Here is a 26872-nt window from a genome sequence, read left to right on the forward strand (position 1 = left end):
CGGCTGTAACTGTGAATGCGGGACAGTATATACCCAGATACATATTTTAGTAATATAAAATAATAATAATAATAATAATAATATAAAATCATAATATTATGCCGTATTAAAATCACATCTGCAGATTTCACTAGCCGCGGCGTACGCCACAATGTAATAATAATATGTAATGTATAATGTGTTTAACGAGATTCTGCCATCGCGAATAAAAAAACAGGATCGCAAGAAAACGGGCGCCACTTTGGTCACGATCGTATACTGAGCGGATACCTCGTCTGTAAAGTACTGTACACACATTCGACGAACCGCCGTCAGAAAACGCGCAACGCGCCAGGACAAGATTTTATTTTTCAAACCAAACGACTTGAAAACGTTTTCGTGGTGTCTCGTCATAACCGGTTCCACCGACTGGTTGTTCGCAGATATGATAATAATATAATAACTAATACAGTATATAATTTATTTACAAAAAAAATTATGCCGAGAATCACATATGCAAACACCTACGTAAATATCCGGCTGCGTACAGTTGTTTCCATTGCCAGTATATCACGGGTAATACGAAGACCAAAAAATGAATATGTACAAAACTCAGTGACGCGCTCGAAAAAGAAGACGACATGAAAACGCTCTTCGCGTCGAATTAGTAATCGCGGAAGATGAAAACCATATATTATCTACTATATGTATACAACTTTTACCCGTATGTACGCACAATGAATGTCACCATAATTGGCTATACAAAATAAACCGAAAAATGCAAATCTAACGGGATAAACAGATAATGTGTTGCAGTTCCCGATTTTTTTTTTTTTTACACTCTGCAAACGGATAGACACAGCTATTTTATTAATACTGTAGTTGCGGGCAGAACCACAACCGCTCAGTGGTGATGCCAATGAGAGCGTGTTATTGAGAAAAACATTTTCGTCTCCCTCCGCAGGTCGCACGTAGTCTGCAAACTTGTCGACTTTCTATGACGGTGGTCTTGCAATGAAAATGCTAAAAAAAAACCATCGCCGTATATAGGATCGAAGTGCTACGTTAAAATGATATTTTAAAAAAAAAAAAACCAATAATTATAATATAGCTGATTAATATTATTATTTATTGTGTTGGAAGAATGTCAATATACGATACTATAGAAGACACGTAGAATGCAACCAATTGTATCTATAGACTGTAGTTAATAGTTATGTATACACAAAAGATTAGATCGAACTTGTACGAGTATCAAAGAAGAAATTTGATGGTAATCTAGGCGAGACTATATTATAACATTACAATAAGAATAAGTTCGTATTTTCGTTGCACGTCATGGAAGTTAAAAAACACCTATTCCTTCTTAGACGCGACTGCTGTTGCAATCAGCCGATCGTTCGCCTATCAAAGAAACATATAATCGATATTCTAAGTATGATTCTAGCTCACGATTGCACGGGTGGGTTACGCGTAACGGTTTATATATTAGATTTTTGTTGTACGTCGTCTAGTGGACGGTTTACTCCAAAATAAAATTAAAATCAAGATCAAATTTAAATCCGATTTTGTTCGAAAAATAATTTAACAATAAATACCAGGTACTTAATACATACTTAATATTTTGAAAGTATAAATTCAATCATGCAGATAATATGTACATTGTAATATCAATTTATATATTTCGTATTTACTCAATAAATATTTTATAATACAAAAGTTTTTTTCAAATACATCAGATTATTAATTTAAAAGATAAGACAGTATGCTTCTTGATAAATCACCTATTATAGATTTAATCACATAAAAGAGGCGATATTATTTTAATTTATAATTTGAATACATAGTCTAACACAATATGTATATACTTTTCAATAACATCATTCATATTTTCATTTATGTCGAAAACAGTCATGTTTTATCTATAAACATTCTATAAACTTCTTTGGAAATATAAACATAGTTCCCGTGTTTCATAAGTAGGTAGACGTATTATAATCATTATAATTACTAATTCTAGAACTATTGAATACCATACCAAAAATTTTCCCACGGAAAATTTAGAACGCAGCTTTAATGATATTTCGACATTAGATTGAAAATATATTTTAAATACTGTATGGTTGTATTCAATACAATTGTGCAAACACTTGGACTTAATAAATCTCAAAAACTAAAGATAATATTGTGTGTATACACATAGAGATAATATTATATCGTCAATATATTGACTTATTTAAAGCTGTTAAAATTAACTTTAATATGTAGTTGTTGAAGTAATCGGAGGTAAATACCTAACACGTTTATAGGTAATAAGCATTTTAGTTTTTATCAAGCCGTTTAAAATTAAGCAAAATATATATAATAGGATTAAGTACTGTTTTACAGCCATTATATGATTATAAGACGTATTCACATATTTTATTATAACTATAATAATATATTATACACGCACGCTTTTTGAACTTAAAGTATAGGCTTACGTTTCTACATGGATTATATTGACATACAATATTTTTACTATTTCAATAGAAATATAAAAATGATAGATAAGTAATAAAAAAAAGTGATGATAACATTGAGAGTAATAAGTTTTGAAGGGGAAAACTTGAATATTAGAGAGAGATAACCTAATATAAAATACATTATATAATATTTATTTACTTTATTCTATTTAGACGAACGGTTTGCCAATTACAATATACAAAATCCAATGTCTTTAAAAAAAAAAAAAAAAAAAATGAGTGATTATTAAGTTATTTTTAATAATCTAAATGAGAAATATTCAATTTTCAAGATCTTTTTATCTCATAAAATTCTTTATACAGCAATTTGTATAATCATAAATAAAACAATATTTTATTACCTAAGGTTGTAAACATTTATGAAAATAGCTTGTGTTAAAATAGACGAATATTACGTTTGGATCAACTTATTTTAAAACATTAGCCGTGACTTAAAATAAAAAACCTAGTTATTAAATGTTTTTTTGATTAAAATAAAGTTTAATTATTTATTACTCTAAGTTTTAAATGCGTATAACTTATTTAGAGAAATATATACACAATATACTATCACGAACGATATGGTTATTATTACAGGACTCATTGTATGCCCTATAAAAATGCATTAATGCCATAAATATTTTAAATAATTCATTTATAAAATTCACTAAAAATATATTAGGTTAATAAATGATAAAAAAAGTACGGATAAAATGGCCAATTATTCATAAAAATGTCATTAAAAATAAAAAACAAAATAATATTTGGTAAGCAAACCGACAAATATATGAAACAGATTTGTACCAAACAAACATCCTATACAAAAACGCAAATTACTTTAAAATTCAACCCTAAGTAATTACTATACCCATTATTTGTTTTGAAAATTATATTATTAGGTATTTATTCTTTTGTAACATTTCCACTTGCCGGTGTGGCATCTATATATAAATTACTTCACATGTTTCTTTATAGACAAGTGTGTCGCGTGCGTCTTCTATACTACCATTGTTTTAAAACGTGTCGCAATCCCACTTACCTCCTGCCACGTACATACGTATTTTCTTCTCTGAAAACGTTCATGGTTGGGCTTTTTTTTTACTTTTTAATTTAATTTTTTATAAATTATTTATTCTCTGGCTCACAATCGAATGCTTTTATGCCATCTATTCGTCTACAGCAAAAAAACCGCCTCCGCCAATTGTATTGTATGATATATGGGTATATATAATAAATTATATTCAGTAGCTTCGAGAAATATACGCTTCATCAGAGAACAAGGTTATAATCTTGCCCGCGCAGATGACACAAGTCCCACAATAATCTTCACATTAACCATACTATATACAATACTTAATAGTATACCTAACCGGACGATAATCCGCTAAATAAATCACTTGCAATTTATTTTGTTGTTACACACGTGTACATACTATTCGCGAAGGTAGTTTACGCTAAAACAATAGGCGTGATAATCATCCGACTAGAATGAGCAACAGGCACAAATAAGAATAGTAATAAATTAATTAATAATAAACGGTACGAGGTATATCTAAATTGTTGAAATTATGAGTTATCAAAAATGGCTTAAAATCGCATTAAGTATACACTGTTATTATATTTTATTATATAATATAATATATTGATCTGTTGTTATACTCAACTATAATTAATAAGCATTTTCAAAGTACCTTCATGACAGTTAAAACATGTTTTATTTATTTATGACATTGTAATTAATTGGATATATTTTTAACAATACCATAAATATGTACGATTTAAGAAAATGAATAAATATAAACTTCGTAGTAGATATGCTAGTTTTTAATAACTGTTTAAAAATTTGATATATTATAATTATATTTTAATGAAAAGCATCTATACAATAGTATGTTTCATCTATTATGTAAAAAATTAAATTATACATTTTTATAATAATATTTTAATAGTTTTTATAGAGAAAAAATAATACAAATATCTAATGATAATTATAAAATACATTTACTCGCAGAATCAATTTAGTATTTGATTTAGGTTAGTTTTATTTATTTAGTAATTTATTTGAAGGTTTATTATTTATTTTATTTTTAAGAAAATATAAACGTACTTATGTTATAGATTTCCATAAGATCATGTTGTCTGGATGTATTTTCCTACTAAGTCAACACAAGAAAACGGTAAATAAAGTGACTCACTCACTCTATAAACATTATGAAATTAAATTAATTTGAAGTTAGAATTTGTATAGATTTTGTAATCTTATAAAGTTATAAATAATAATTGTATATAATGAACACAACACATGAGTACATTAATTTCAATCCTCTTAACTTTAAAGGCCATTCTAAAGTAAAAATGTACAAACATTTATATAATCACTTAAAAAAAAAAAAATACTTAATAAGTTATAGTAATAAATAATAATGCATTTCAACTTCTCAAGCAATTAGTTCATTATACAAGAAAAAATGAACAAACTATAATATGTTTAACAATGTAATTACCACCAAATTGCATAACATTGATTATTACACATGGGTATAATCTAGTTAACAATAATAACTTTAAGGGTACCCGAAAATCATAATTTTAATAGTAATGATAATACGTAATAATAATCAACAGTCATCTTCATCTATAATGATATAAAATAAATATGTTATAATTTGTTTTATTTATTTTACAGATAAACAATTACGTAATATTTTACATTCTTAACTAAAACACGCATCCTCTCTGTTTAAGATATAATATCACATATTATAGTTTTTTGAACAAATTATTAAAAACTTTGATACCTAATGTCTAAATTATAAAATTATCAAAATTTAGTTTACCGCAACTTCCTTAACATAAAAAATATATGGATATTTATACCAAGATATAATATGTATTATAAAACTTAAATGGAAGAAACTACTTAACTTTTTTATTTCCTTCGTTGGTTAGTTCATCCATGTATGAATACTATATTAAATATATCTATACTCTGATACTCAATTTAACGATCTATAAACCCAACATACATTTATCTTAATATAATCCTACACAAAATTAAAATTAACAAGTACCTATATAATATGTGCATATTTTTTTAAATAATTTATAATTAAATAGGACTACTAACATTATGTTAACGTACTTTTGATAATACATAAATATATAAATAAATAAATAGTATACCTACTATATATTTATTTTTAAATGATAAAATATTAAAACCTACTATAAATTGTAAAAACATAAATTAACTATAAATAACTTATTTAAATATCAAGCATTAGTTTGTAGGTAATCGCGCTATAATGTAAAATACACCATCCAATTTTTAACTTTCAGTTAGGTACGTTTGTTATTTTGTAGAAAATAACGAATAACACAAAATATTTGATAGTACCTAATAAAAGGTATGGAAGTATAAAGTAACATGTTATCCTGATGCGAATTTCAAAATTAGAAACATTGATTATTTTTTTAATATTATAGTACCTGCTTACATCACATTTATTATTAGAATACTTAAAAAAGTATTTAATATGTAACTGCTAAATAAAATCAATACAAATTATGTATTACGTCAAAAAAATATATAATGATAGTTTTATACTCTTGTACAATATACAATTTTATATACAGTGTATAATAACTATGTACAATAATAATACACACAATCTCATATCATTAACTATATATATAAAGTACAACAAAATCCACAAACACAAAAACAAATAAATACATAATATGAATAAATTTCGATCAGCGGACTCGACTGAAAATTTTTCCAGAAACAATCGTAGTATATCTATAGTATCTACACATAATATCACAGTTTGTATAAATACCTGATATGCTTACATAGTTACATACATTATGTTAAATATATTTTATTATAATATTATACTATCAATGTAATATTATTATTATACATTTAGACGTGTACACAACACAGTAAAGTGCCATTCGCCGTCGCCGCAAAGTGTGCCTATTTAGTATATTTATACTTAATATAGTTGTGCTCTATATATTCGTCACGCGAACATTAAACCTGTATAAATTGGACTGAAGGCAGGGTAGGAGAAAATATATGATGCAACTCCTTTAGACAAAATATATCTGATCACGTATAGGTATACACATATAATAATAATATTATTATCACCTGAAGATCATATTATTTTCTTTCGGGCAGCAAAAGCGACCACACGCGCGTATAACTGATATGCATTATGTATTAGAGTGGCGGCGGCTTGTGTAGTGTATGATGTCTATTGTCGGTGTACACAATATAAGCGAGCGAAAAAAACAAATTTTTTTCAAACGGTGAAAAAACTGTATAATATGATTGAATCCGTATATGCTTGTTACATGGAAACCATTGGAAAAATATGATCATGGTGTTTTTGGGTGAATATAAGGACTGACCGTGGTAAAAGATCATTTGTCACGGTTGCTCGGATCCAACTGACATCAAACAGTATAGGATGATGGTACATATAATATACAGTAAGTATAATACACACACATGTACGCGCTATCTCATACACATACATTGTAACTACTCTACACACATGCATACACACTATACAGGACATTAACCTCGTTCCATGTTCGAACACATATGGTATAACTGACCAGAGGTTTACATAATGGTGTATTATTGTTATATATATTATATATAAAATATATACAAGGATTTTAATTTAAATATATATAATAATGTGCAGGAAAAATAATGAACAATCATTTTTTTCATAACATTATCAGCTTTTGCTATATGCTATAAGCAATTGTGTTCTTATTTTATACATACATAATATTGTAATATTATAATTTATAATACGAGAAAAGAAAATTAAATTTATGTGAAATAATTAATTATTGATTATTATAACATATTATTTGTTATAATATTATGGTCTAAGCACGTATGGTCACTACCCTAGAGATATTTTATGTCAAATAGATGCGGTGAATAATACAAGCGAAGATACAACAATAGACGATGAACACACGAATTTGACATAGATTTTTTATAACAGCTAGACAACATGTTAAAATGCAAATAAATTGCACGATGAATAATGACCAACAAGTGGGTGAGACAGCTAAGACTTCAAACGGATACTATACTTAGTATATCCTTTCTCCTAAGTTATAATATGATATAATAATAATACATTTATAAAATGTATGTTCATATCACAATTTTTAATATAATAATTTTTTAGTACATAATAAATGTATTTTTAGTTAAACGAAATCATTATATACTTTAAATGAGTTGTACATTATATTGACTGTTTACTTTACAAAAACTACAGTACTGACAAACTTCTAAAAAGTATTTAATAAGTAGATAAACCTACTATAGTATTATCATGGAAGTATAAACTCTAAAATATTTGATTTCCTTATAATATAATATAATATATAATTTCTTATAATACGTACAAAAATAATATATATTATATTGCAATAGTATATTCATTATTGTATATTAAATTGAATCCTGGACTTTTGAAACAAACTTGAATAGATGTATGCAGTGCAACTAGTATCGATGATACAATGAATACTGGTAGGGATTTATTGATGACATATTTTTTTATATTGTAGTATAGAAAGCATGTAATTCGCCAGGATGAATGCTTTGGTCGCATTGTTCTGATACCTATCTAACGGAACCGTGTCGTTATACTGCTTTTGTTATAACGTTTTTCATACAATTCCTAATCGCGATTGTTATCATGTTGTATATAGGTACATATTATGTGATATGATAATAATATATTACATGATGATAATAATTTTAAAAAATATTTAATTACTCAATGGCAATTATAGTAGTGTATTAATTTAGTGAACAATTAAAATAGTCTCCTACTAACACTATAATATGTATACAATCTATACCTACTGTAGATTTTTAATGTAATTAATTACTAAATATTGTTTTTTTTAAAAAAAAAAAAAAAAAGTTAAATCCCATAGGATATCTACATTGTAATGAAGTAAATCTTATAAATAATCTTAATTTAACAAATAGGTTGTTTCAGTGTAGATTTATTGCGTATCAAAACATAAAATTGACGCATAACGGTATAATATTGGTACAATGTTTTTTGTGCATCCGACTTTTTCTAAATAAAAAAAAAAAAAATTCAATCACATTTTTTTGTGAACTGGAATTATAATAATATTTTTTACTTCTATATACACATATTAACATCTATACAAGAGATTGTAATTAATGAGATGTACCAAATGCCAGCTGGTCTCCCAACGTCTAAAAATGTTCTCACCACAGCTGCACATATTTAAGTTCAATTGTACCAAAAACAAGTAGACCATTTATGTATAGAAAGTATTAAATGTGTTGGATTAGTTAAATAATATACATAGTAAAGGGTAAAAACTAAAAAGTAATGAAAAAATATAAACAGATGAGGTTATTGCCATCATTGTATGACATCGAATTCGTTGTGCATGTTGAAATTTTGTTTAACGATAGAACACATGATGTCATTGACCACGTGCATTTTAGGAACACCGTATCAAAAACCGTGGAAACTATTTGATATTGAGCGGGCAAATAGCTACAAATGTATTGAAAAAACTGTAAATATTGCAAACAAAGCGTACTAATGCTAGTATAACAAAATGTTACTTTTTTAAATTTGGCCCTTGTTGAGAAGGCACAATAGTCCTGTGATAGTCTAGGACGCATATTTCTTAAGCTTTCTTTACACCCTTCAATTGGTAATTTAAACATAGTGTATATTTAAGTATTATTGCCACTTACCAAAGAATCAATCATATTTTTAACAAAACAAGGTAATTTACTTGATTTACACTGACTATACAGTATTAACATCCTAAATCAATATGAGAAAATTTAACTTAATTCTATATATTATTTTTTATATTAATAATTGTAGAATTTAACATTGGAGTATATAAACAAAAATCATAACGTTTAATATTATTATTATATCTCCTGAATTCGAAATAATCGATACTTAGATTTATATAATAATGTATTCATTTCGTAGCAATTTCTAATAATTGCAATTTATTTTTACAAACCTAACTCCATTTGTTATTTTAGAATGATTTTTAGATAAAGAATAACTTCACTGTAAGTCAAAATACGGAAAAAATACAAAATGAAGATGCAAAATACGGAGAAAGTATTCGACGTTGGATGGTCGCTCAATGCACTATTTTGCAGTGTTGTGACCAATGTTCACTGTTCCGTAATGCCAATTCTAATTGATCGAATGTTAAATAAATTAATTAGTAATCTAATGAACTATTAAAAAAATATTAGCCTAACGTATAATGATTAATGGCTAGTAAGTGTATCATATAGTTATTATATTTTATTTTTATAATAGTATAGGTATAATAGAAATTACGTGATATTGTTAACTACCAAACCCAACGCAAAACTTTTTACTGGTTGTTCTTAAGTAAATAAACTTACTTATACTCTATACATTTTCAATTTATTAAAAGCTTATTATATGATTCACTGTGTATATGATGTATATGTATATGATGTATATGATGTATCTGTTTCAAACATGTTTATACAAGGTGATTCTTTTATTGAAAAAAATAGTCATTATTTCAAAATCTATTAACGTTTTTGAAAAAAAAATGTTTACAAAATTTTTAGTCAAAATAAATCACTTTTTAATATTTATTACTGTTACAATTTTTTAAGGTTTTTACTTTTTGGGATGATAACATACCGATACCTACATTTTTCATTTTTTTTTTTTATTCTAAAACAGAATACCCAACAGAATATTTTCAAAGTATTTTGAATATTTTGATACCTAAAATTTGAAATTTGGACGAGTAAAGTGTTATAACTATAATAAGTACTTATTTAAAGTTTAAATAAGCAGAGTAGTAAACTAACACTAAGGGGTATCTCGGTACCATTACATTCCTTCAACTTAACTTTAAATACCTATAACTCATAAACCAAACCTAATTTCGATTTTTATGTATCAAAATACTCCGAAAACATTTTAATTCAGAATAAAATAAAAAAAAAATAAAAATGCATATTGTCATTAAAAAAAGTGAAAAACATAAAAATCATCATTAAGAAATGTTTAAAAAGTTTGTTTTATATCAACTGGAAATTATTTTAACATTTTTTTTTTTTTCAAAAACATTAATATTTTTTAATTAATGAGTGTTGTTCGATAAAAGAATCACCCAGTATATACATATTACATTGAATAAACAACTTAACAGTATGTATGTATATATTTTTTATTTGTATCATATTTTATACGGTCTAATATACTATTGTAGGATAAATAACCGTAAAGTAAAATTAGTATTACAATAGTATTAACGGACAATTAGATTGCTTGTAACCATACACAAGAGAGCACAACTAATTTAATAATTATCGCGTAGGTAAAACTTTTTAAAGAGCAGCATAAATATACTAATTCGTATCTATAGTTTAGAATCATTTTAACAGAGAATGTAAATGGGTAAAAAAATATTAAAAAATCTACATAATAATTATTCATTTATCTGGCATATTATTTAATTCATTCATAAGACCAAACATATATAAATAGTATCTACTTCTTTATATTATTTAAATTATATTCTGTCTAGAAAATTGCAAAAAAAAATAGAAGTATATAGTTATTTTAGTTTACACTATCTAGGTCCAAAATTATAATCAGTAGAACATTTGGGTCCTAACTCCTAATAAAAAATGTTAGGATAAATGCATAGGTTATTTGCGTCCTCGCAAGTGCTTTTTGGGCAACTGTAGAACTTGATTTGTAAACTCTAAACCTATATAGTAAACTATCGAGTTTACTACATTACTGTACCTAAGGTATATCATATATATAAACTTTCGAGTCTATAATAACTTTGTACATTTTACTTGTATCATTATAATTAAATGTTTATAATAGTATGAATATACACATTTAAAAATGTTAAATACTTAAATATAAAAACATTCATTTTTGGTGAAGTTACAATTAAAGTATGACATTTTGAAATTTTTTTGAATGTCTATAGTATTAATAATAATAATGAATATATTCAAATATTAATATACATTATAAAATTAAATAAACTTTTAAAAAATGACGATAATTTCTAAATATTTTACGCATTTCAATTTGAAATGTTTATAGACTACTTATATAGTTCAAATTATTATTATAATTATTGCATTATATTTTATTAAAATAATTTTTAAGTATAGTTAATATCATATTCAATGTTTAAACATAGAATAATAGATAGAACAGCGATTTTAGCCGAAAAACGATAAAGGTATTCAATAATAGAAAGATAGTATAGAAAATGTATAATGGACAAAAATGGTTTAGATTTTTTTTTTTTTTTTTTTGTAGAAAAATGAAGACTGAAAGAATATACATTATACAATATGTCATTTTTGAAAGTAAATGGCCATCGCCCATCATCTATAAATATCTATTTCCCCGTCCACTATTACACTTATTAATTACTTTCACCGTAATTAATCTTTACAAAAATTATGACTTTATTTCAACTGGAAATTATAAAGATATATTTTCAAAAACGTTAAAAGATTTTAAAATAATGAGTGTTGTTTGATAAAATAATCACTCAGTATAATAAAAAATAGCAAATATAAATACAATTATAAATATCAAATAAACATATTATTTATTTGTAATAAGCGTTATCGTGTTTTTAATGTAATTCTCTTAAAATCTCGCTTAAAATAAAGAATAAAAACTTTTAATTGACCACAAATTATTATATCATTAGAAATTTTATGGATGACAATTTTCCAAGTTTAAATAAATTATATCGATTTAAAATATTTTCAAATAATATTATTTGTTTTATTCTCTATATAGATATCAAAACGATTAATATTACTCTTTATTTTATACAATTCAAATACAGCTTAATAAATATGTACTAACAAGCATGCATACCGGACATACGTGTACCTAATGAATCGTTACCAAATGAATATGCAGTTGAGTATTTAAACTTATCAAACATACCTACATCAATAACGTCATTACTCATTATCTATACTTGTGTACTAAATAATAACATAATTTATGAAAATTTCCTATACACAAATAGTGTTGTCGAAATTAAATCTATATAAAAGACCAAGATCAACCTTTTTTTAAAGTCTAGAACTAATTGGCATTAACTTGTTAAAATTAATATATTATATATAGAATTTAATCTAGCAAACGAATTTTCTACTTATTGTTCATACATTATCCTACCAAAATGATTATTCAGATAAATACGTCACAACTGATATTAACCTAATCAATATAATTATTTTATCAAATTAATAAATTCCATGCATTAAGATAAATATGAATATAAATATTTATACATTTGGATTACAAGTTGTACTACAACATAATATATAAATAAAAGGATAGCGACCCTTTTGAGTAACGAATTCCAGATGTTATAGAAATAACCCATATGATTTTAATCGTGAAATCGTTCTCAAGGGTTAATTCTGTACATAATGGTTACTCTCTGCGGTACATAAAACTGATATTAACATGAAACTCTTCTGCTTTTCATCGACTTTTGTTTAACATTTCAAAGAAGAATATTAACAATCAGGTAAACACTAAAAACAAGAGTATGTGCATTCTGTCGACTGGAAATCATAAAACTTTCATTACTTCCGTTTAATAGTCCAACATATCAGCATATTATGCTTTTGAAGTGAAACAGACTAAAACTAATAGGTTTAATAAATTTATATTGTTATATCAAAATGAAATATTGTTTATTTTAATATAAAATAAAATAATTTAAGTAATAATATTAAATTAATGCCAACACGTTAAACTAAGGTATAGATTAATATTATACACATCTAATAACTTAAAATACGATTCTGTTAGGTATACAACCATAATACACAATTATAAAATTAATAATACAAAATATATATTTTTTTAACTGAAATAATACTATCCACCCGCCACCGTATATCTATTGACAAAATTCATATTTTCCCTTTTTTTTTCATTCCACACAAGAGTAAGGGCATATAAGTACTTGACGTGATCATTGCAAAAAATACTGTCATTAAATCATAAATATTGTATACCTATACTTATCCTATCTATTAGCGATAATATTGGATACAGCATACAACATTAAACAAAAACCAGCACGTTGGAAAAAAAACTAATAGAGTACTACTAAGTCGATATTGAACAAGGCAGCAGTTCTAGTTAAACAACCCGTATGGTGGTAATAATCGTATGAGGCGGCCGTATTCATTTAAAATTTAAATACAATTGTAATCATGATTTGATGAGTCACACACAAATACGACCGGAAACCGATTACATTATTATAAGTATGACCTTCGTAGGCTCATAACAGAGAATTAAACTTTTTTTAGTGTAGGTATACTATACTACTTTGGACCATCTCAAAAATGGAATTTTTTCTAAAATTCTAAAATCATACACAAATATTAAAATGTAGGTACCAACTACCAGGTACTTATATAACACTGAACAAATTAAATAATATAAAGTCATCAATATACACGTGGTAAATGTTATATTTATACAATATTTATAGGTAAACAAATAAATTATTATAATTATGAAAAAAAAACATTATCCATCGATCAACTGAACAATCACGTAAATGTAAATAAATGGTATAGGTATATAGTAGATAGTTCGAACTCAATGTCCAGTTTTGTGGTTTTAATATTTAATATTATTATATTATTATAGGCACATGAGGAAATTGAAATAAACCGTTGTAATTTATTGTCTTACAACACTACACACCTATATATATTATATACTATATACATGACTAGATGGACCGACTAATTCATTTTTGAAACAATGTGTTTTTATTGGTTTTAAAAAGTAATAACAATTGAATTTTTACAAGGCATCAAGAATGAAACGTACGAGAAAAAACTAAACAAAACGTGACCATATTATAATACGGTTGTGATACCGTTAAAATTATGTTTATTTTCTGCGATATGAACAGACCACAACTAAGAGTCCAATATCCAAAACCTACTTATCGTATTGCAAGTATCAAATTTATGCCACGATACAACATACAAATAATAAAGATATTATTTTATAATATTATATACATTTCATAAAAATTTTAAGTAGTACCTAAAATTACTTTGTGGTATAAATATATTATAATATTTATTTTAATACCAGTAATTATAAAACAAATATAATTCAAAAAGAGTATACGTAGGTACAGTTATCGGATATCGGGTTATGTATTATCCGTATAATCGTATATACCAGGTCCTGTGGCGACCCAGACGTAATCAAATACCTATTGATTAGTTATCAGTACTTATCACTATAATAAAACCAATTTAACTATAGTATTTTGATAATAATTTTTAATGAGTAATGACAATTAATTGGAATTAAATTGATATTTTTTCTGAGATAAAAAAAAGTGAAGGTTGATTGAGATCAAGCATTCAATAACTTTATCTCAAATTTTATCTTATATTTTAAATAGATATCAAATATTTTGAATTCACCTTTTACACACAGCAAAACAAATATAATTTAATACTGAATAATAAATATATTCATGCATAGAAAGGTTTAACAATATAAATATTAAATATATTGTAAATATGTAAATTATTATTATAAAGGTTTCGTAAATACAAAAGGTGTACTATGGTAACAATAAGATGGCCCGTATTTCTTTGAATGCATTTATCATAAATGCCCATATTAAAAAATATTTAATTCTTTAAAAAAAAACTCAAAAATAATATACGTAAATTTTGGTTTTCTAACACATATAATATAAAATAATTTAACTATTATAACCAAATTAATAAGCTTAGTCAAAGGGTTATATTCCACGCATTTCACTCAAAGCATCAAATACTAACTTATATAAAAAACGTATTTTACGTCAGCAAATAATAATAATAATATGATATTATGTATGATTTATATAATTTAATAAAATAATATTATAAATACTTATTTTTATACATAATGTCGTCATATACCTAAATATAAATAATACACCTATACTATAGTCATGTTTTTCTCGCTGTCCTAGCTTTAGAAACTGGTGTTTAAAAGTAAAAATCTATTAATCACGCAATAAGTACTGTTAATTTAATAGTACAATTAATGCCTATATAGTATATACAATGATATTTAATCATAAAAATCTGTAAAAATCACACGTTTCCTGAAAAATAGTACACGATATCCAAATACTGTGTGTTATCAATTATCACTTATAATATATATATATATCCTTGGCCTAGTTATCTGCAATAGCTCCGAATATTTTGTCTATTATTATTAAAAATTACAACCATTCATTTTGTTCAAATATTACGTCCAATGTTAAACGACAGAGGTATGATTGGTATGAAATGCATGATAAATGATAAAGCAACAATACAAATAATAACAATAATAGATAGGTACGCACACGCACACATAGCTTTCACTAAACAGCGGTGGAAAATAAAATAAAATAATTACTGATTAGACAATTTGGGAAACTCGAATTATAATCGGTCTCTGATCGTGCGACCACCGTGCCTACACCAAGCCTTAAAAAACGGCTAATAAGTAATAACGCATACACAACCGACTCCTGTCCTTAACACTTACTGCTGTCAGCTAAGATTACGAACTACTATTATACTAAGTACCATTAGGTATTCAGTATTTCAGTATTAAGTTTCCTTATCATCTTCTGTATTTTACACTACAAACCTCTATGCTCCACAGAAAAACCCACGGAAAAGACGAACCATTCCGAAAATAAATTAACAACAGGTTGACTTGACAAGAGTAAAGCGCAATCCGAAAGAATGAAAATATAATAACGAATTAAATTCTTACCTTATTCGCTCCAGTCGTGTTGTCGGTGCTGTCCGATGCGTTAGCGATGTCATTTGTGAAAACCGACAGAAACACTTTATTTATGAATGCCACCGTTGCAACTTGCACTTTAGTTGCACAACTCCTAAATTTAATAAGCAGCGAGTTGTCATATTTCTTTCGAGAAATATATCGGAATTTATTCACACGCACGAATTAAATGCAATACACTATATTATACTATATAGATATTTTATCACCGGCCGTGCGATCAAAATTTGCGAACGCCTAACGCGTGTCGTTTCACCTCGTCACAATAATAATAATAACAACAACAATAATAAAACATAACGATAATGACAAAAAAAAAATTGAGCAACTATACCGACGACGGCGGATTTCGACACTACATCACGGGCACTGAACTCGCGGATTCATATTAATTTACCATTTTCACCAAACGGCAAACACACGAGAGCACTCGACACAGACGGTCGCGATCGTTTTCGGACGATGTAATAATATGAACGAACGACTGACGTAGATTGAACAGACCACACGCGCCGAGTACAGGTCGGTTTTATCTTTTAATTTTTATTTCACGATACCCGCGACGAAGACGGTCGAACTTTGCACTACCATATCGTTCTGATAACAATATCGTTTGTGATTAATGCACACGACAGACGGACCACGCACACGCACACAACGTTCACGGGCACTACAGCACTACACTGCCGAGGAACAGGCGGTGGCAGAGACTGTCTGACGAGTGGTGGGGACCTTGCAGTTCCAGTGTCAACACGACACGGCCGAACAAAATGTCTCGGACCGACAGACGTGTATAGTTGGCAGCGCTGCAACCTCACGGCGGTGAATACGATAAGTCGATAAAAATAATAAATATTATGTACTTTACAATTTGTGAATTTAGAAAAAAAAATATTACAGCCTGTTGAACTGTCTCTAAAGTCTAAAGCCTTCAACGAAAATACCTATAATAGAAAGAAATTGAACAACTTCCGATTAATGTAGGTAAATTTTAAATATGTACTTAATTTTTTTTTTTTTTTAATAAATTTAACACGTCCCAATAGATTTTAATGTTTAATAATATTTCATTGAAACATAGGCACTCGTATTTCTTTATTATTGTTACATAGCATTATAAAGACAGTATAAAAATGCAAAATATATTAATGTTTGTATTATTCTTTTAAATTCTGAGTAGAACTAATAGCGATAAATGTATTAGTTATTAGCACTACCACGAAGTTCCATCATTATAGATAGATTCTTCTTTCAGGTGTACACTATGCGTTTGTACAGTCACTAATTACCTACCCCAATTCATCAATAACTATATCTATTGTAAAAAAAAAAAAAATTTATGATTGAATAAATTTTTAATAGTTAATAAAATATATATATAAATATTCACTTAACATGATACAATTTTCAAAATATACTTATTCTGTTCGCCTCTTTTCTCCAAAAAGTTTGGAAACCAATGATTTCAATTTTTAAGCAATATTAATATTTATAGATGTACATTATAAGTTTATAACACATATAATAGCAATTACATTTGAATTTAATGTATTGTAAACTATTAATTTTATATATTATTTGCCAAAGTACCTATTATTGTTACTTACATTATTATTATTTATAAAAACCGTTTTATAATACATTATAATTTAATAAAATGAATGTATGTGATTTTATTACATTTTACATAGTTCCCTACAAATAGGTAATAATTGGTGGAAACGTCTTTTCACAAAAATAAATTTTGGAGGAAACGAGAATCGTAATTTTGTTTTTGTTTTTAGCAGAAAAGGGCTATCCGTAAATTAGAGATATAAAAAAAAAATTGTAAAAACAAAGATTATGTTGAAACAATAATAAAAATAAAAATCACAGATCTGGTTTTTTGACGGAAAACGGCTATATACCAACCCCTTTAAAAAGAACCATATTTATATTATAGTATACCTACCTACCAATTATTTTTAAAAACGTAAAATAAATACATACATAATATTATATTTGTATTTTGTTAACTATGTACATTCTACAGTCAGGCTGCATTTATTACACGAGTATACCAGTATCTGATCTTATACTGTATAATGTATTTTCTTTTATTATTAGGTACTATTATGTTTAATTTATTTACAATTATAATTTATCATGATGTAAAAAGTCAGTCATTTTCAATTATTTGTAAATTGTAATTACCAATTATCTATATTCTATAAAAACGTTAAACGTATAGAAAAAAAAACAATTTACTATTAGTATAAAAATATAAGGTGCGTATATTATATAGGTACATATTATGACATATTCCATCAATACAAAATTAATCAATGTAAACACGATAACGTTTATTAAAATTGTTTTTCATATAAGTATTAAAGTATATATTTTTTATAAATACATGCTACAATACTACGTCAAGGGCAAAATATAAAACTATTGTCAGATATAAATTTATAATAACATATTAATATATAGGTACTGTACTATATAATAAAAGACATTAGCTGTATTACTTTCGTAACTTTTCGGACTTCCATTCAGGTTTTTAGTAAGTATTATTTTCGCATGTCAAATTATAGTAGTGTACTGTGTCTGTAATGATTTTATTAAGAAATACGTTTAGCGGATACTTCTTTATTTTTATAATGAACTACTTATGTCAACATTCGTTGATGGCCATTGGCCATGATTACATACAGTGATTGAAACATTTATTTTTGTAGTACCTAATAGATAAATAATAGTTATTAATCCATTAAATTTACAGTAGGTAGATATATAAATGTAGTATTATAGCTATATATTTTTATAATTTAGTATACTTAAATTAATAGAGTAAATGTACATTTTACAGTTCTGGATAAAATAATATAAAGCAACGATAGAAAATTTACAATAATAGGTACGTATATTGGATTGTACTTACCAATGTCTTACAGTTTACACTCCATATGACATATTAGTATATTACATATGTGATATTATTTCTATTCTTTGTAAATATAATGTAAGTAGGCGGCAATGTGGCATATAGTGCATCTTACCGGGAATTTATGTATAAGCTAATAATATTGTCATCACAACATTTAGGGACTGTTATTGATAAAACAAATATAGTTTAATGTTGTTGGCAAAAAATATTTTCACCAAAATAATATTATTTTATTATATACTTATATTAATAAAACCCATCGATGACTTTACGTAATCTTTTTGTTAAAATGTCAATACGTTTAGTCAAAATAATAATTGATTTTGTATCATTGATCCAAGCTGGATATTATCCACCTTGTATTGAACATAGGTACTAATATTATATTTATACAACTATTATCAATCGAACAAGGACACAAGGTAACTTGTCGGCTCTATAACAACAACAATTTTGTCAATTTACCATAGAATTACATCTCTATTAGATAATATAATTTTTTCGGCGTAGAGTGGCACAAGATGGCAAAGGGTATTTAAGTGCTGTAATCTCTATACCACTATTATAGCTATTACTTTCAACATTTCGTGTAAACATAATTAATTCGTATTACCAACTTTTTCTTATTTTATTGCATACAGCTTTGGCATAATAACTAAATAATACAATAATTATACAATACACATTACAGTATTACACATACATATTATATATATATATTTATAAATAAATATAAATACATTTGAATAGAATGAATAACAAAAGTCAAAAATAGATAATGAAATTGGTAATAAATAATAATGTTCAGTGGCGTATTTACGAGGGGAGATAAGGGAGATGTATCTTTTTTAGCTTATATTTTTGCATTAGTTTGTATGAAAAGATTAAAAACATATTTAAGAAATTCTATAAAGAAGGTAAATATTCCCTATTCACTAATGAAATATTTGTTATACCTATTTATTATTAATTGTTTAAATTTTGAATATTATTTTAATTTTAGTCATGATTGAATGGGCTTTAAAGCTTTACATTCATAACAAATTAACAACATACACCTGGATGTTAAAAAAAATTTTTGACAAAATAATTAAAAAAAATCTAGAAGGCAGTTTGTTTTGTAAATGATAAATAAATAAATGATTCATTATTTAATATGTTATATATTATAATTATAAGGTTTATGCACCTATTATGGACATATATAATTAGGGTTTAGATTTTAAAGTATTTACTTTTTTTTTATATAGGTACGAGATATAGAGATCTAATTTTTATACATAAACTCGTTTCTTGTCATTCTGATTCCCGATAATCCAATTTTTTTTCGCTTTTTTTTAAATAGGTAAATGTTTTTTTTTTTTTGCTTTATTTTAAATTATTCCAACTGTAGATTTTTTATATGTTTATTATGCTTTTGTAATAAAAAAATAATTAATAATAAATGTAAAAACCCAGAAAGCAGATATTGGATTATTATTATTTAAGTTATCGACTTGTTTATTAAATAGTTTAATACAACTTATAGATTATCGAATTACTTGTAGCTTGCGCCAGTACCTATACGGTCAGTATGCATATAACATTGATATCGATCATTTCAAAATTTAAGATTTAGTAATTAGTGTTGTAATTTGAAACCTCTTGCATGAAGTAGTACCGATCAATAATCACTTCAGTGGATGTAGCGAGTTTGTTTTCTACTTATAAAAATGTTCTGTCGGACAAGTCAGTTTCACCACTGAAAATCTAGGGGAATACATGGAAATTACTAATTAATTCTTTTTTTTTTATTTTAATTTAAATTAATATTTCAAAATTTTTTATTCATTTTTATAACTAGATAATGTTAATTTTTGGTCTTGCTTTTCTTTTGCTCTTTTCAAAAATAATATATTATGCCTCTTTTTTGAATTTTTAAAAGAATCGTGATGTGCTTTTTTGTCGCTTATTATATGCTTTGAAATTCGAGCTCTATATATAATATATATTTATATATATTAGATAATATGAAGTTATAATAAATTGATAATATCTTCGTGTATTTCGAATGGAAGGAGAAAAACTATCTTAGTCATAACTCCCCCCTTTTCATGTTGAGATTTCTTGTAAAACTTGGTCTACTGCAGCAGGTCCACACTCCTATCGGGATAGTCGAATTGCACTTATTACCTAAAAAGAAATGGTCGAATTGCACTTGGGTTGAAAAAAGGTAATAGTTGAACTGCACTCGGTTAAAAATTAGGTAGTAATCGAACTGCACTCATTCAAAAAAAGAGTTAAAATGGAAAAACCGTGGAAACCCGTTAAAAATATTGTGAATCTTATGTTTACGAATGCTACAGTAAAAATGTATAATATAATATAATATAATGTATAATAATATAATATATAAGAATAATTATAATGTATAAATATATAATTAACATAATGTGATGTATAAAACAATCATTTTTAACCACGCCAATGATTAAAAAAATAAATAATGCAGTGAACTTCATACAATTTATTACTTCAGGCTACAACACTGCATTTATGAACGCTTCAAGCCTTCAACTCCTCCTTCAAATTTGAATTTGGTTCAAGTACACTACGTATTTTACTCCGTTTCTGTAGGTGCAGGAAACTGTCCCTGATAATCTCATTTGTGCACCAAATAGTTTCATTTTCTCTGGTTAGATCGAATCCTGTCTAGGTAGCGTTGTTCAGATTTGTTTTATCGATGAAATTTGAAACCAAAAGGTTTTATGTTTGGGTCAACACTTATAGTATTATTTTTAACGCTGATTTTTTCCACAGTTTATCAATAATACTAGGTTTGCAACTTCGTTACATTGCCTACTTAAACATTTTAATATTATTACGTTGTTATACATATAGGTGAGATATAGGTGAGATATAGGTGAGAATTCTTGTGTTCATAGTTCATTAGGTAGTACTTTCAATCTTTAAATCCTTTATTATTAATAGTTTATTTAATTAGTAAATTATATACTCCAAAATTAAAATTATATTATAATAATCATACAACAAATTGTTTGATTTTAAATAACTATAGTTATAATAAAGTCATAACTCATAAGTATATTATATGAACATATAAAAAAAAAACATTATTTTTAATATAATAAAAATAATTTTCATTGAGCTTTAAAGTTTACAATTAACATTACATATTTACACATTTTAGTTATCTTAATACCTACAAATAAATTAATTATTAAAATTTAATATTATTTTATTACCTTAAGTATAATAAAATGTATATTATAATATTAATAATTAAAATTTGATTCTAGAATACAAATATTTGATATTTATACTTTATATGTGGAATACAGTGAAATATATAGAGGTAAGTAATGAAATTTAATTAAATCTGAATTTTATACAATAACATCTTTCCAAACTGAAAAACATTTATTAAAATAATATTCTAAGATATATTATTATTTTTTTTTATTTCGAAAAAATAGCTTATTGATATTTTGATATAAAATAGTTTTATATCAGATGGCGCGATGGATGCGGACAAATTTTCCGGCGCTGGTAAGTAACCGTTTTCTTAAAACGAAAAGTAGGTATTATTATTATGCGCTCCTCTCGCAAGTATCGTGAAGTCGATAGTATCGACTACAAATATGCTTCAAGTATGCATACATAGATATTTTTGTCCAAGGTAAACTCAATAATTATAGCTATGTCATATTCATTATAATTTCTTTAAATTGCTAAATGAGGCACTTTAAAAGTAACGAATTCACGCAAAAACAAATGTTTTTTGACCAACTTAAGTTCTATGTAATATTTATTAAAAATTACCTGGGTATACAGTTTTACTTATAAGTATATTGTGTTAATATTGAAAGGATAAATTCATTAGTCTTATTTTTTTTTTTTACAATATCTCAAGGTTTTCACTACCTATGTGTAAATACGTGTTTTTTTAGTTTAACAATATTAAACAATAATATTACATTATTATATATCTATACGGACTATACGTACATAATATGTGAATGAATAAATATTTTAAATAGTACGTTGTATGTACCTATACAATATTATGCGTACCTATATGTATGTGTATTGAATATTTAAATATAATATGTAGGTACATGTATAATAATAATGTCTTTATTTTGCAATATAATATAATACATTATATTTTTATACATAACATAAGGCTACTTTGCAAAAATTCTAACCAAAAATCAGAGCTTGTTGCCGGTTAGGTTGAGTTCAATATCAAGCGATAGCATTATAGAATAATCAAAACAATCAAAATAAAATACTTTAACATTTTAAATGTACAATTAAAAGCAAAAAATATATACAATACAAAATTACTGAATTAAGAAAAATTTAATTAAATAATAAAATATATTATATTTTAGGTAAGTATACAATTAATATGTTTTTTAAATCCTATATACGGTACTGAAATTTTCCATTTTAATATCGTAATTACTCATTAAAGATACTCGGACGTTTTGAACCAAAAACTGTATTAAAATTAAGAACACTTATGTTCTTAACACTTATCTTTGTTTTGACCTAGTACCATAATTATGGTTTATATTGTTTATAGCATGCTCATTAAAATTAATTTTATACATATATAGACCAATAGACCATATTTATACGTACAATACAAATAGATCATAACAATTAGGAACATTAAGTTCTTTATAAATCAAATTTGTAAGATAGAAACATAGCTTGAATAAAATTATTTTAACTAAGTAATTATTATAGTTAAAAATTATACTATATTAATATGAGTATAATTATAAGCACCACCCCACACTATATTATTTTTAATACTTAAGTATATAAAATTTAATTTTTAATAATAGGCTCTAATAGGTAGTTAGAATTCTATTTCTAATTTAAATTCTAATGCACCGACATTTTCAAAATATTTTCATCGGCTTAAAAATTTAATACATAAAGTGGTAGTTTTTATTTAATTTTAATTTTTAAATTTAATTTATATCACCACTGAACAACTTTTATTATATAATTAATTTAAATACAAGCAGTTCGGATTTAGAAATGTAAAGACACCTGGAGTCTGGACCCATTCTTAAACCATCAGTAATGTCTACTATTTTTCAATTCCAAGCATTAACAATAGGAAGGTATATTAAAATTCATTATAAAAAAATAGTTTAATCAAAAGTATGGTTGAAAAATGTAATTGTACTTAGATCATATTAATATTTTTCAAGATGTTGTAAATTTTTCAACCACTTAAAATAAACCCAAGTAGAAGTTGTCACTTTCAATACTTAAAAGAGCAATACCTGATAGTCGAAGTTTGTAACTTGTTTTTTATTAATTTTATTGTTAAACAACTATACAAGTTATACAACTTATTACCTATATATGTGTTTATTTATAACTAGTTTTGTAAATACAAAACTAAATTTCCGACCTTATTTAGTAGGTAGGTAGTGCTTATCCAGTACTCTTCAAGTTCCTATTATTACCTATCGATTATTAATATAATATACATTTTTAATTATGTTCTCACTGATATGCATTAATTTCACTATGTATTTATTATTTTATGAAAATACCGTGATCGAACATTGTTATTTCTATTTGTATTGCAATTCTAATTTATATTAGAATTGTGGTTTATACTTCGGTAATTCAATGATTCGATGTAAAAAAAATAATCATTTATTTATGTGGAGGTTCTCATTTCATGGTATGTCGGGCAGTGGCGATTTTAATCTAACCTCAAGGGGGGGGGGTGGTCAAAATTTCAACCCCCCCACCCATCAATAAAAATAACTTTCTAGGTATTAAGATACGGGTTTCATTAATACATAATATAAAAAATCGCCCCCCCCCCTAAAAACCGCTACTAATCTTGTATCGATGAATTAGGTACCTATGAAACTGATCGTGGTTTTAAAACTTTTCTACTTGTAACACTATTTAGAAAATAGTATTTATAAAATGTATACTTATTAAATAGTATTTTACTGCACGTTTACAAGAACAAAAGAATTTGGTTATTAAACTGTTTTAAAGTTTTTAATAACATTGTTTTGTTAAGACAAACATTTTATCCCAATCATTGCAGTATGCAGCGCCAGCAGAGCTAAATTCAAAACTTCTGCATATTTTCTATTTGCGGAATATAAAACTAGATTACTGATATAACTGGATCATCATTTTTTTTAACTTTGGTATTAACTTAATTTTTTTTTAGATTAGAATCTTTATTTTTAATATTACATCCAAATGCATGTAGTATTTAAAAATATGCATAACGTACTTAGTTACAATATTTATGTTTCCAATGTTTCCATGGACAATAGGTACATCAAAATTAAAATTGGACAACTTAATATTTAACAAGGATTAACAAATCACATAGTTATTCAAGAAAAAAACTGTTCATTAATTTTGGCTTTAATTTTTTAATTGCTGTTAGTGGTTTTGATTTAAGATGGAACCAAGAATTCAAACTATTTATTATTTTATTAATCAATTGTTTTATGCTGTGGTGCATGGCAAGGATTAAAATTTAATAATTTCAATTTATTTTAAAGGAAAATTTTATAAAAAACTATATTTTATATTCCTTTTAAAATAATGAAATTGTTTCTAATACAATATTTAAATTTCCTATTAATTTAATAAAAATAGATGATATTTTTTTCTACTCCTATTTAATTTTTGATTTTCGTTCAATTCTACAAAGAATTTTGGCATCAAGTAGGTATCAAATTATTTTTTTTTGAAAATTTGATAATTATTTTATTTTATTTAAAATATTACTATGTCTTAAATACTTATTTTTGCATTTTTAAAAATCAATTGATTTTAAAAAAAAAAGTTTAAAAAGTGTTTATACTATTTTTGTTAATTTTAAAAATGTTTAAATAACTTAAAAAAAATTATTTAGGATTTTGACATTTGATTTAGGAATATTTTTTTTAAAATTTGATTTTCCTTTACTTGTTTCACTTTGTACTTATTATTTTTTTCGTATAGTAATATATATTATTTTACAATGTTTCAGATAGGTAACCTAGGATTACAGACTGCATATAGGTAATATTATTAATAATAATAGGGTAGGTATGTTTAATTTTAAAGTATTTAATTTTTTAGTTTTACATGTATTTCGAATAAATATTATTGTTCTTACTTCCAGATAAAACATATGTATTTTAACTTGCTTACATTTAAGAAAACAATATTTTTTTTATTATTTGTTCTTGATAAAAATTGATGAATTTCAGCAATCAATGGAAATCATGAAATTAATAGAGGCGACATGCATTATAGGAATCTCGTGCCTGAGTACTGTGAGTACAGTGGATAAGAACACAAAACTGAATGTACAGAATCATGCACAATATTATTTGGCAAAGATTTCATTCAGTCTTATCCACTTTACTCGTACACGGAATTCCTTTAATGCATGTCGCCTCCATTGATTTCTGAAATTCATCTTCATA

General features: G+C 25.6%; 1 protein-coding gene across 1 annotated transcript in view; it reads right to left on the reverse strand.

Annotated features, from left to right (window-relative positions):
• Positions 1–17146, reverse strand: part of LOC114127622 (uncharacterized) — a 49746-nt gene extending 32600 nt beyond the window's left edge. The window contains exon 1 of the mRNA XM_050203470.1: positions 16427–17146. The gene's annotated coding sequence lies outside the window, so the exon portion shown is untranslated. The remainder of the gene's footprint in view (positions 1–16426) is intronic.
• Positions 17147–26872: the final 9726 nt, after the last annotated feature.

Source organism: Aphis gossypii, chromosome 3 (assembly GCF_020184175.1).
Source record: "Aphis gossypii isolate Hap1 chromosome 3, ASM2018417v2, whole genome shotgun sequence".
NCBI classification, from domain to species: Eukaryota; Metazoa; Arthropoda; class Insecta; order Hemiptera; family Aphididae; genus Aphis; species Aphis gossypii.